At 42.5% G+C, this 12922-nt stretch overlaps 1 protein-coding gene across 1 annotated transcript in view; it reads left to right on the forward strand.

Moving 5' to 3' along the window:
- The window catches only part of LOC139408959 (potassium/sodium hyperpolarization-activated cyclic nucleotide-gated channel 1-like), a 156356-nt gene that overhangs the window by 101977 nt on the left and 41457 nt on the right, over positions 1–12922 (forward strand). The window lies entirely within an intron of this gene.

The following is a 12922-nucleotide window of genomic DNA, read 5'->3' on the forward strand; positions in this document are numbered from 1 at the left end:
CAGAATACCCCATAATGTCAAAGGGGAATTATGCTTTTCGAAATGTTTACAAATTATTTAAAAATGAAAAGCTGAAATGTCTTGAGTCAACGTTGTTATGGCAAGCCTAAATAAATTCAGGAGTAAATATTGTCTTAACACTAGAACCATCTGGCCTTTCAGCATATACATTCCTGCTAGAGAACGGTGAGTTGTGTTTTCCAGCTAATTGATTGCATTTTGGAACTGCCTGCTGCTGTGTGCGCATTGCTGCACTTATAATGTTAAGCAAAACATTCTGAAATACACATCAACAACCGTTGTTTTATATAGCTTAATAACAAAAAATATTGGTGGCTGACTAAATACTTTTTTGCCCCACTATGTATACACAAACAAAATCATGGGCATTAATATGGAGTTGGTCCCCCCTTTGCTGCTATAACATCCTCCACTCTTCTGGGATGGCATTCCACTAGATGTTGGTGCACATTGCTGCAAGGACTTGCTTCCATTCAGCCACAAGAGCATTAGTGAGGTTGTGCACCAAACTTTACAATTGGCACTATGTATTGGGGCAGGTAGCGTTCTCAGACTGCCAGACAGTGAAGCATGATTCATCACTCCAGAGAACGCATTTCCACTGCTCCAGAGTCCAATGGTGGCGAGTTTTACACAACTCCAGTCAACGCTTGGCATTGTGTACGGTCATTTTAGGCTTATGTGCGGCTGCTCAGCCATGGAAACCCATTTCATGAATCTCCCGCCAAAAAGTTATTGTGCTGGCGTTGCACCCAGAGGCAGTTTGGAACTCGGTAGTGAGTGTTGCAACTGAGGACAGATGATGTTTACATGCTACATGCTTTACAAGCTACATGCTACAGCCACTTTGAAGCTGAACCGTTTCCATTTCACAATAACAGCACTTACAGTTGACTGGGGCAACTCTAGCAGGGAAGAAATTTGTCGAACTGACTTGTTGGAAAGGTGCCATCCTATGATGGTGCCATGTTGAAAGTCACTGAGCTGGTCATTCTACTGTCAATGTTTGTCTATGGAGACTGCATGGCTTTGTCCTCGATTTTATACTCCTGTCAGCAATGGGTGTGGCTGAAATAACCGAATCCACAAATTTGAAGGGGTGTCCAAATCAAATCAAATGTATTTATATAGCCTTTTGTACATCAACCCACTCAAGTGACGCACCCCTCCTAGGGACGGCATGAAAGAGCACCAGTAAGCCAGTGACTCAGCCCCTGTAATAGGGTTAGAGGCAGACAATCCCAGTGGAAAGAAGGGAACTGGCCAGGCAGAGACAGCAAGGGCGGTTCCTTGCTCCAGAGAATTTCCGTTCACCTTCACACTCCTGGGGCAGACTACACTCAATCATATGACCCACTGAAGAAAGGAGTCTTCAGTAAAGACTTAAAGGTCTACATACCTGTGTATATAGAGTGTACAAGTGTGAAGTGTATCCTAAGTTTACGAAAGAACTGTCAAAATGTTGTTCAATAATAGCCTAGGGTGGTTCAGCTGTTAGGGCTGCTGCCTTCAGCGCACTTATATAGATTTGATTCTGTCCCACAGCCTTCTGGCACAAATAAATCCATGCTATTGACTTGATTTATATGGACAGTCCAGGTATATTTTACCACTGATCTTGATAAGAAATGGTACCAGGCAGTTTCAGATAACATAAATATGAAACAAATAAAATAATAACAGTAGGCTACACCAACATTAGTTTCCAGTCATACAAAATGTAGTAAATTGCCACAGTAGATTTGCCATGGTAAACTATGAAATACTTTGTATGGAATGCTTGTCAAATAGATACATTGCCCTTACTCTGTTAAAAAAGTACTAAGTTGTTCTGATGACAATACCAACCAGAGGGAAAACATATTTTTAAAGACTTTGGTTGCAAGCAGGACTAAAGGAAAATGTATACTTGATCCGAAAATATGGTCGGAGGCTTCGTGTGGCGCAATTGCGGAGCCTCTGGAGGCATGCAGAGGCCAAATCCAGCTCTGTACCACATCGCCTTTGCGCCTCTCAAATTTTGTAACAATGCAGAAGGCTCTGTATAACTCCACATTGACATGATTGGTTGACGGTAGTTGATGACGGGATCACCATAAATGCTCTGCCTTTAAGGCAGATAGGAAGAGGTGAACCAAGAGGGCTCACTCTCGCCAAAATCTGTCCAGAATAATCCCAGTGCGTTTCAATGCCAACCCTAAACTTCTATGCACCCCTAAACAGACCTAAACTTCTCGTCATAGTATACAGATCTCTGACTAAGGTTAAACCGACGTCATCTTTTAGGGAGATGTAATGAGGTGACCAATAATGGTTGCAATTGAAATCAGTTGTGTGTGGGTGAATTTAACTCATATTGATGGTTTAACGAGACATCAGCTGGCAATAATCTAGTGCCATCGATGGTTGCAATAGGCTCTTTATTTTTCGATTCTATTCCAATAGGCTACAATTTGTAGGCTTACCATTAGCCTAGCTATTGTCACATAATGAATGGTGTGAACACCGATAAATGGCTACTGTTTGTGTTTCCCTGGCTGAGTTGATTGACAGATGTTGGCCTAGTTCTGTAGAACGAACAATAAACCTTTCTCCAGAGTGGATGCTCATCCCCGTTTTATAGTTAGGCTATGTATAATTTGCAGAGGTGGGTAGAGTGCTGAAAGTCTGAACTTAAGTTAAAGTACTTTTACTTAGATTGTGGTTTACTGAAGCAAAAGTAAAATTAGCCATCGGACTACTCAAGTCAGAGTAAAAAAGTTTCCTGTCAGAAAACTACTTAAAATGTAGGTAGCATTAACGTAAGCACATGTAACATATTGATTTGCATTAGTTTACGCATCAAATGTCCCAATGCACAGTTACAGCTCACGTGTAAATTTTTCCAGTTATTATATAAAACCGATCAGAATTCCAAAGTCATGTTGGAAAAATATTTATTAGAAGTGCATGTGTCAGCTGGTTGCTATCAATACCTAGCTTACAGCTACATTAAAGTAAACCAACGTTTTGGAAATGCATAACGCCATCTACTGTAACCAGTTATCAAATAATGTTAGCTAAATGCAGTTACTTCGGCAAGAAAAAGTATGTGAACCCTTTGGAAATACCTGGATTTCTGCCTAAATTGGTCATAAAATTTGATCTAAACTTCATCTAGGTAACAACAATATACAAACACAATCTGCTTAAACTAAGAACACACAAACAATTATACGTTTTCATGTCTTTATTGAACACACCGTGTAAACATTCACAGTGCAGGATGGAAAAAGTATGTGAACTCTTGGATTTAATAACTGGTTGACAATCCTTTGGCAGCAATAATCTCAACCAAACGTTTTCTGTAGTTGCGGATTACAAAACTGTTTCAGTTCAGCAATATTCTTGGGATATCTGGTGTGAACTGCTCTCCTGAGGTTATACCACAGCATCTAAATCGGGTTGAGGTCAGGAATCTGACTGGGCCATTCCAGAAGGCGTATTTTCTTCTGTTGAAGCCATTCTGTTGTTGACTTACTTCTGCGTTTTGGGTCATTGTCCTGTTGCATCACCCAACTTCTGTTGAGCTTCAATTGGCGGACAGGTAGCCTAATATTCTCCTGCAAAATGTCTTGATAAACTTGGGAATTCATTTTTCCGTTGATGATAGCAAGCTGTGTTGAGGCAGCAAAGCAGAAGCCATACTTTACAGTTGGGATGAGGTTTTGATGTTGGTGTGCTGTGCCTTTTTTTCTCCACACATACTTACCTCTGGAACTCCCCATACCGGCGTTTTCAAGCTCATTACCATAACGCAACGTTAACTATTCATGAAAATCGCAAATGAAATGAAATAAATATGCCATCGCAAGCTTAGCCTTTTGTAAACAAAACTGTCATCTCAGATTTTCAAAATATGCTTCTCAACCATAGGAAAACAATAATTTGTGTAACAGTAGCTAGCAAACAAAGGATTTAGCGTTAGCATTAGCGTTAGCATCCAGCACGCAACATTTCAACAAAAACATAAAAGCCTTCAAATAAAATCATTTACCTTTGAAGAACTTCAAAATGTCAGTTGGATAGCAGATGCTCATCCAAAAAGATTCTTTGTGTATTAGAAATAGCTCCGTTTTATACATCACATTTGGCTATAAAAAAAAACCGAAAATTCAGTCCTCAAAACGCGAACTTTTTTCCAAATTAACTCCATAATATCGACTGAAAACATGGCAAACGCTGTTTGAATCAATCATCAAGGTGTTTTTCACATATCTCTTCATTGATACATCGTTCTTGGACACAGAATCAAATGGTAAAGTGGAAGCAGCTGGCAATTGCGCACCGAATTCGACGCAGGACACCAGGCGGACACTTGGAAAATGTAGTCTCTTATGGTCAATCTTCCAATGATATGCCTACAAATACGTCACAATGCTGCTAAGACCTTGGGCGAACGACAGAAAGTGTACTTTCACAGCCATATAAGGAGACAATGGAAAACAGAGAGGTTGGGTGATGCATCATCTTGGTTTCGGTGTGCTGTGCAAAATCTTTGCAGATTCTGAAACTTCAGAGTGTTTTCCAAAACGGTCAAGAATATGCATAGTGCATCTTTTCGTGACAAAATATGTAAAACGGGAACGTGTTCCAAAAATGAAATAGCGCCCCCAGAGATCCAACAGGTTAAAACAACACAACTGTCATTTCATCTGTCCACTGAATATTTTGCCAGTAGCACTGTGGAACATCCAGGTGCACTTTTGCAAACTTCAGACGTGCAGTACATTTTTGGGGTACAGCAGTGGCTTCTTCCGTGGTGTCCTCCCATGAACACCATTTTTGTTTACTGTTTTACGTATCGTAGACTTTTCAACATAGATGTTAGCATTTTCCAGAGATTTCTTTAAGTCTTTAGCTGACACTCTCGGATTCTTCTTAACCTCATTGAGCATTCTGCACTGTGCCCTTGCAGTCATCTTTGCAGGACAGCCACTCCTAGGGAGAGTAGCAACAGTAATGAACTTTCTCCATTTATACTGTAGACAATTTGTCTTACCATGGACCGATGAACATCAAGGCTTTTAGAGATACTTTTGTAACCCTTTCCAGCGTTATGCAAGTCAACAATTCTTAATCTTCTGAGATCTCTTTGGTTCGAGGTATGGCCAGCTAACGTTAGCTATTTAGCCAACTAACTGTTAGCCTAGCCAACCACCACGGTTATGGTCTGCAAGCTAGAGCCCAACTAGAAGGCCATTATCCCAATGCTGACGTTGAGACTGGTGTTTCGTACTTGTCCTCTTGCTCACTTGTGCACCGGGGCCTCCCACTCCTCTTTATATTCTGGTTAGAGCCAGTTTGAGCTGTTCTGTGAAGGGAGTAGTACACAGCATTGTACGAGATCTTCAGTTTCTTGCTCAAATGGAATATCCTTCATTTCTCAGGTTTTTATTTCTAGCCATTTTGAGCCTGTAATCGAACCCACAAATGCTGATGCTCCAGACACTCAAGTAGTCTAAAGGAGGACAGTTTTATTGCTTCTTTAAGCAGAACAAACATTTTCAGCTGTGCTAACCTAATTGCAAAAGGGTTTTCTAATGATCAATTAGCCTTTTAAAACAATAAACTTGAATTAGTGTAACGATCGTCATTGGAATGAGAACCAAAGTGGAAATTGTTCATATTTAATGTTCACAAAAAACACTCAAACAAAATGACAAACATAGAAAACGAAAGCGCAGAGTTCTGTCAGGAAAACAACCTAAACAGAAAACAATCACCCACAAAACACAGGTGGGAAATTGAATACCTAAGTATGATTCGCAATCAGAGACAACGAACGACACCTGCCTCTGATTGAGAACCATACTAGGCCAAACACTTAGAAAATATAACATAGAAAAAAGAACATAGACAACCCACCCCAGCTCACGCCCTGACCAACCTAAAAACAAAGACATAAAAATAAACTAAGGTCAGAACGTGACAAATAGCTAACACAATGTATCATTGGAACACTGGAGTGATGGTTGCTGATAATGGGCCTCTGTACTCCTATGTAGATATTCTATAAAAAATCTGCCGTTTCCAACTTTCCAGGAGTCATTTACAACATGAACAATGTCTACACTGTATTTCTGATCAATTTGATGTTATTTTAATGAACTTATTTTTTTTTCTTTCAAAATCAAGTACTTTTCTAGGTGACCCCAAACTTTTGAACGGTAGTGTATTAAATTAGTCGTATTCAAAGTTGACTTAATATCTATCAATGTGCTCAATTTCATAAAAAGGTAAATGGTAGTCAAGATATTTGTTACAGTTTTCTTCTGTCGAAGGAGAGGAGGACCAAAATATAGCGTGGTTATTCATAAACATCGTTAATAAAGATGAAAATACGAACAATATACAAAAACAAGAACCGTGAAAACCAGCCCTATTTTTTTTAATAAAAAATAATTTATTACCTTCAATACTTTACAACTCATAATTTTCATACATACTCCAACAATGGTATTTTAATTTAACTAAACAAAAACCCCAAACAAAACCTCAGGGGAGCATCTTCCCTCCCCATCACCCTACAAACTACCTTTCCCTATCTCCCCGTCCCTAATCTATCCCCTTACAAATCTAAATGACACCCAGCCCTAAACCCCCCTTCCACCTCTCCCGAGCAGCATGCTGCCCCCACTTCCTCTCCTCCCTCTTCATCCTCCTCTTCATCCTCCCCCTCAAATCTCCTTCCACCCTCCTCACTATCCCTTCCACCCCCCAATCTCTCCCTGACTTCACCATGTTCTGCCTGTCTTCCAGCAGCCCGTTTAAAGAGACTCATGAGAAGCCAGAGCAGAAACCTGTCCCTATCCGTCCCTCTCGCTCTCCCTACACCTCTCTCTAACCTGGCCCACGTCAATACAAAATCCCCCCTTAGCAAACCTACCAACACCCGTGCCCTAGCCCATACTACTCCGGCAAAGGCACAGTCCCAAAAGACATGGCGCACAGTCTCCTCCCTGCCACAAGAGGATCTTGGACAGGTGGGGGATTGCACCAAACTATACCAGTACATGATGGAACGTACCGGCAAGCACTTATGGAGGCTCAACCAATTCAGGTCCTTGAGCCTGTTGTCCAGACCCCGCGCCTGCACTCCCTCCCAGACCACTTCCGAGATGCCCACTACAGGCGCCGGACTCCCTGCCTTTCTGACCTCCTCGTACAGGTGCCTGTGATCTAAACCTACTCGGGCAACTTCAACCTCAGGGTGCGCACGCAGCCACTTGGCCGGATGACCAAAGTGCCACGGCAGGTGTTTCCGCCCGAGGACCCGTGTTAGACCACACCATTACGCTTCTCGCCTGATACGAGAAGAACACCCGCAGGAGGTAACCGGACGGGTGCATCACTGGATGAGCAAGCTCCGTTAACAAGAAAGAAACAAAAATTGCGTCCAGCTTGAGGTGGAAATGTGGTACCCCCCTGCCTCCCTCCCCGATGGGACAGAGCATGCGTGCCCTGGCGACCCACTCGCACCTGCCACTCCACATGAACTGAAACACAAGCCTCACTAGAGGCCTCCTCAGTCAAGCCGGCAATGGGTAGATGTACGCCAAATACAAAATGGACCCCGAGAATCCTCAGGGCCCCCCCACAGAGAGATAACCCCCCGGGCACATCCGTTCTACCGCGCCTTCTTCCGAAAAACTTGACGGAAGACTTTGCATGATTCAGAACCGCTCCCGACGCTCGGGTGAAATCCCCAAAGATGGCAAGGGACCTTGTCAGGCACGAGTCCTTGCACAGCAGCAAGGAAGTGTCGTCGGCGTACTGCGTCATCTTAACACGCAGCCCACCACTTCCAGGGATCAACAAGCCTTCCACCCCTGTCTCTGCCCTAATGGCAGCCCCAGAGGCTCCATGTAAAGAACGAAGAGGAGAGCCGAGAGTGGTTACCCCTGCCTGACCCCAGACGAGAGGTCAAAAACGTCACCCAAGTGACTATTTACACTAACTCGGCACCCCGCTCTGACATATAATGTACGAATCCATCCTATGAACTTCTCCCCAAATCCTAATCGACCTAACACTCTGAATAAAAATGATCTATTAACGCGATCAAAGGCTTTCGCCTGATCTAGCGCTGCTACCATTAAAGGCAGTTCTCAATCTTCAACCCAAGCGATAGAGTCCCTGATTAACTGTAGGTTCCATCTAATAGAGCGGCCCTCTACCCCGCACGTCTGATCCTCATGGACGACGTAGGGAAGGGCTGTGCGCAACCGGTCTGCTAAAACCTTTGCAAGTAGCTTGTAATCTACACACAGCATGGTCAACGGCCGCCAGTTGCCAAGGTCTGTTACTTCCCCCTTCTTATATAAAAGTGACAGCACACCAACAGCCATTGATCCCCCCGGGACCCCCGTCTCAAGGATGGCCTTCAAGACTTCGAGGACCATTGGTCCAAGTATACCCCAAAACTTGAGATAAAACTCAGCCGGCAGCCCATCCATCCCAGGCACCTTCCCTTTTCCCATCCTCCTAAGAGCGCTCTCAACCTCTTCTAGTGAGATCTGGGCCTCCATCACTTCTCTAATGTCCTCCGGCAACCGCCTGGACAAGTGTTCTAAAAACACATTTCCCTGCTCTACATCTATTTCCCTTTCCTTAAATAAACCTTGGAAATGATCAGTTGTCACCCTGACCATATCCTCTGGTTCTCTAACTATACTACCATTTTCTTCCCTAACACCATGCATTACCTTCCTACTCTGTCTGGCCCTAACCGACTTAAAGAACATAGCAGAACAAGTCTCATTGTGTTCTATTAAGCCACTATGCGCACGCTCCAGGAAAGCTCGAGCCTTCCGCTCCTGCAACTCCCTGAGCTGCGCCTTTAGGGTTGCGGATCTCTCCCAGTCAAACGACCCGCAGAGGTTGCCTGCCTCGTACTCGAGTTCAATTAACCTTTGGATATGATCCACCTCCCTCCTCTCCTCCCTTTTTTTCCTCTTGCAATACCCTATTATAAAAGCCCTAATCCTCACCTTAACTAATTCCCACCACTCTAACACCCCCTCGCCTCCAAAAGAAACCAAAAAACCCGTCAACAAAAGCCTGCTCCTCCAGCACATCCCGATCTAACTTCCAGTACCCCCTACCAAAGAGGCAGACTGGCGACCCCACCTGCAGGAGCACCCCGTCGTGATCCGAAAAGAAAACAGGCAACAGCCGCCCAGACAACTTACCCAAAGACCTGGGTACAAAAATATAGTCGAGCCTCCGCGAACCCCCCTGGAGTTGCGCCATGTAGGACCGGCCATTTTCGGAGTAGTGTGCAGGCCACCATCAACCAGACCATGGCAAGCCATTAGCCCGGTGATGGCGCCTGCACTGCTAACCCCCCCTATTCCTAAATCTGTATTAAAACCTCTTTATCCTACCCCCTCCTTTTTCGAACATTCTGTTAAAAATCGCGCAACATTTCAGCGTCCTGCTACTCATGCCAGGAATATAGTATATGCATATGATTAGTATGTGTGGATAGAAAACACTGAAGTTTCTAAAACTGGTTAAATCACGGCTGTGACTATAACAGAGCGTGTGTTTCATCGAAAAGCGCAAGAAAAACTGGTCACTGAAATCTGAAAAAAGCATCCATGCGCCCCTTTCATGGATTATTTAAAGGAAACCAAATTTACTATGGAGACGGATGCAATTCCTACAGCTTCCACACGATGTCGCCAAAAACGTCATTTTCATTGACAAAAATCCTTTGAGACATTACCAATAGATCCGTGATTCCATCCAGCCTACCTCAATCGATTTTGGAAGATTGAAAAATGGACACTGTTTTCTTTTGTAGCTGCTATTGAATACAGATCGCCCAGTGATCAATTTGATCATTTATTAACGTTTACAAATACCTAAAGTTGGGTTATAAAAGTGGGTTGAAGTGTTTTGTCAAAGAATATAGGCAACTTATATAATTTTTAAACATGACGTTGCGTGTTGGAAGAGAGCTTTTTTCGTGATGCAGACAGTCTATACAAATGGATATTTTGGGCATTCATGGACGGATTTAATCGGGAAAAAGACCAATTTGTGATGTTTATGGGACATATAGGAGTGCCAACAAAGAATATCATCAAAGGTAATGAATGTTTTATATTTTATTTCTGCGTTTTTGTGTAGCGCCGGCTACGCTAATTCTTTTGTTTACGTCGCTTTCAGGCATTTTGGGGTGTTGCATGCTATCAGATAATAGCTTCTCATGCTTTCGCCGAAAAGCATTTTAAAAATCTGACTTGTTGGCTAGATTCACAACGAGTGTAGCTTTAATTCAATACCCTGCATGTATATTTTAATGAACGTTTGAGTTTTAACGAGTACATTTAGCATAGCGCATTTGCATTTCCAGGTGCCTACTTGAGACGTCTGCGTCTCAAGTAGGAGCAAGAAGTTAAAATCCCCCCTATCACTAATTTCCTATTTGTGACACACAGGGGCACCAGACAGTCCACCATCTCCCTCCTGTCTGCCACCACCTGTGGCCCATACACCACCACTAATCTAAATTTATACAATCCCTTATCGTGACATCCACCCCTATAACCCTCCCCTGCATCACCACAAAAGAACCCTCCACTTTTACCTCCCTGTGCCCACACAAAATCCCTACCCCCGATGAGTGCACCCCCCCAATACCCCAAACCGACTCCCCCTTGTCCCACTCCCTCTTAAACCTACTAACATCCCCTCCATCCCTCAGGTGAACCTCCTGTAAAAAACAAAAATCAAACCCCACACCCTCCAAATACAGTGCCTTGCGAAAGTATTCGGCCCCATTGAACTTTGCGACCTTTTGCCACATTTCAGGCTTCAAACATGAAGATATAAAACTGTATTTTTTGGTGAAGAATCAACAACAAGTGGGACACAATCATGAAGTGGAACGACATTTATTGGATATTTCAAACTTTTTTAACAAATCAAAAACTGAAAAATTGGGCGTGCAAAATTATTCAGCCCCTTTACTTTCAGTGCAGCAAACTCTCTCCAGAAGTTCAGTGAGGATCTCTGAATGATCCAATGTTGACCTAAATGACTAATGATGATAAATACAATCCACCTGTGTGTAATCAAGTCTCCATATAAATGCACCTGCACTGTGATAGTCTCAGAGGTCCTGTTGACGCCACCCCCCCCCCCCCCCCGTTCAGCTCAAACCGTGGCGCATGGAACGCAAAAACATTCTTAGAAATATTTAACCTCCACACATTAACAAGTCCAATAGCTCAAATGAAAGATAAACACATTGTTCATCTACCCAGCATGTCAGATTTTTTAAATGTTTTACGGCGAAAACACACCACATATTTATATTAGACCACCACCGAAACCAAGACAAGAGGCAGCCATTTTGTCCCAGAAAATATAAAATTATAAAAGCAGGATTAAAAAATAAATCATTCACTAACCTTTTGAAAATCTTCATCAGATGACAGTAATAGGACATGTTACACAGTACTTTTTTTTTTCAATAATATGCCATTTATATCCATAAATGCCCATTTACATTGAATTCATGTTCAGAAAATACTCAAATGTCCGCAGAAAATGTAGGTAGCGCCGCAAGATAACGTAAATAGACATCATAAACTTTGACTAAATATACATGTTCTACATATAGTTAGAAAGATACACTGCTTCTTTATGCAATCGATTTGTTACATTTATTTTTAACGTTACAGAAATCGCACACTATTCAATATTCTGAGACGGCGCTCAGATATAAGCTACATTTCTCTGTAATGTTGGAGTCAACAGAAACACATATTTCAGCATAAATATTCCCTTACTGTAACGATTCTCTTCTTGTGAAGTAGAGGCGGACCAAAGCGCAGCGTGGTGGTTGTTCATTGTAATTTATTGACGACACTATACATGAACAAACTAACGAAAAAACAAGAAACGTGAGAACTCAAAACAGCCCTGTCTGGTGCAAAAACAGGAACAATCACCCACAAACACACAGTGAAACCCAGGCTACCTAAATATGGTTCCCAATCAGAGACAATGACGAACACCTGCCTCTGATTGAGAACCATATCAGGCCGAACATAGAACTGGACAAACTAGACATGTAACATAGAATGCCCACTCAGATCACACCCTGACCAACCAAAACATAGAAAATACAAAGTAAACTATGGTCAGGGCGTGACACTTACCTTCGATGGTCTTCGTTCAGAATGTTCTGGAAAGGTCCATACTTACCCAATACATCGTTTGGTTTCAAGTCTTGCGTCTTTGTATTAGCTACTGCTAATAACATCAGCTGAAATGCACCCAAAATGTCCTCTGGTCCGGAAAAGTTGCGCATCAAAACTTCAAAATTACATATTATATGTCGACTAAACAGGTCAAACTAAGTACAAAACCAAGCTTTAGGATGTTATAGACATACAAAACCATTTTCAATTCAACCGGTCATTGTTTGTCCTTCTTCTGAGTACTGGAACAAAGGAATGGCTGTGACCAATTCGCGCCCTAACGCACAGGTTTTTTCTCGCGGCACTTACTCAAATCACTCCCATAGGGCCAATTCTCGCGGGATTTGAACGATTAAACGCTCTACAGAATCAGGACATCTAGTGGAAGACATAGAAAGTGTCCCCAGATCCATAAGTGGTTGGGAAGGGTGGGGGCGATGACGTCAAAGTTGCTCCAACTTTCATGACCACAAAACTAGTTTGGAAGAATGCCTGCCCTGTGAGTTCTGCTATACTTACAGACATAATTCCAACGGTTTTAGAAGCTTTAGAGTGTTTTCTATCCAATAATAATTATTATATGCATATATTAGCAATTTTTGACAATTTTTTTTTTAGTTTACTATGGGCATGCAATTGCT

This window comes from Oncorhynchus clarkii, chromosome 5, assembly GCF_045791955.1.
Source record: "Oncorhynchus clarkii lewisi isolate Uvic-CL-2024 chromosome 5, UVic_Ocla_1.0, whole genome shotgun sequence".
NCBI lineage: Eukaryota > Metazoa > Chordata > Actinopteri > Salmoniformes > Salmonidae > Oncorhynchus > Oncorhynchus clarkii.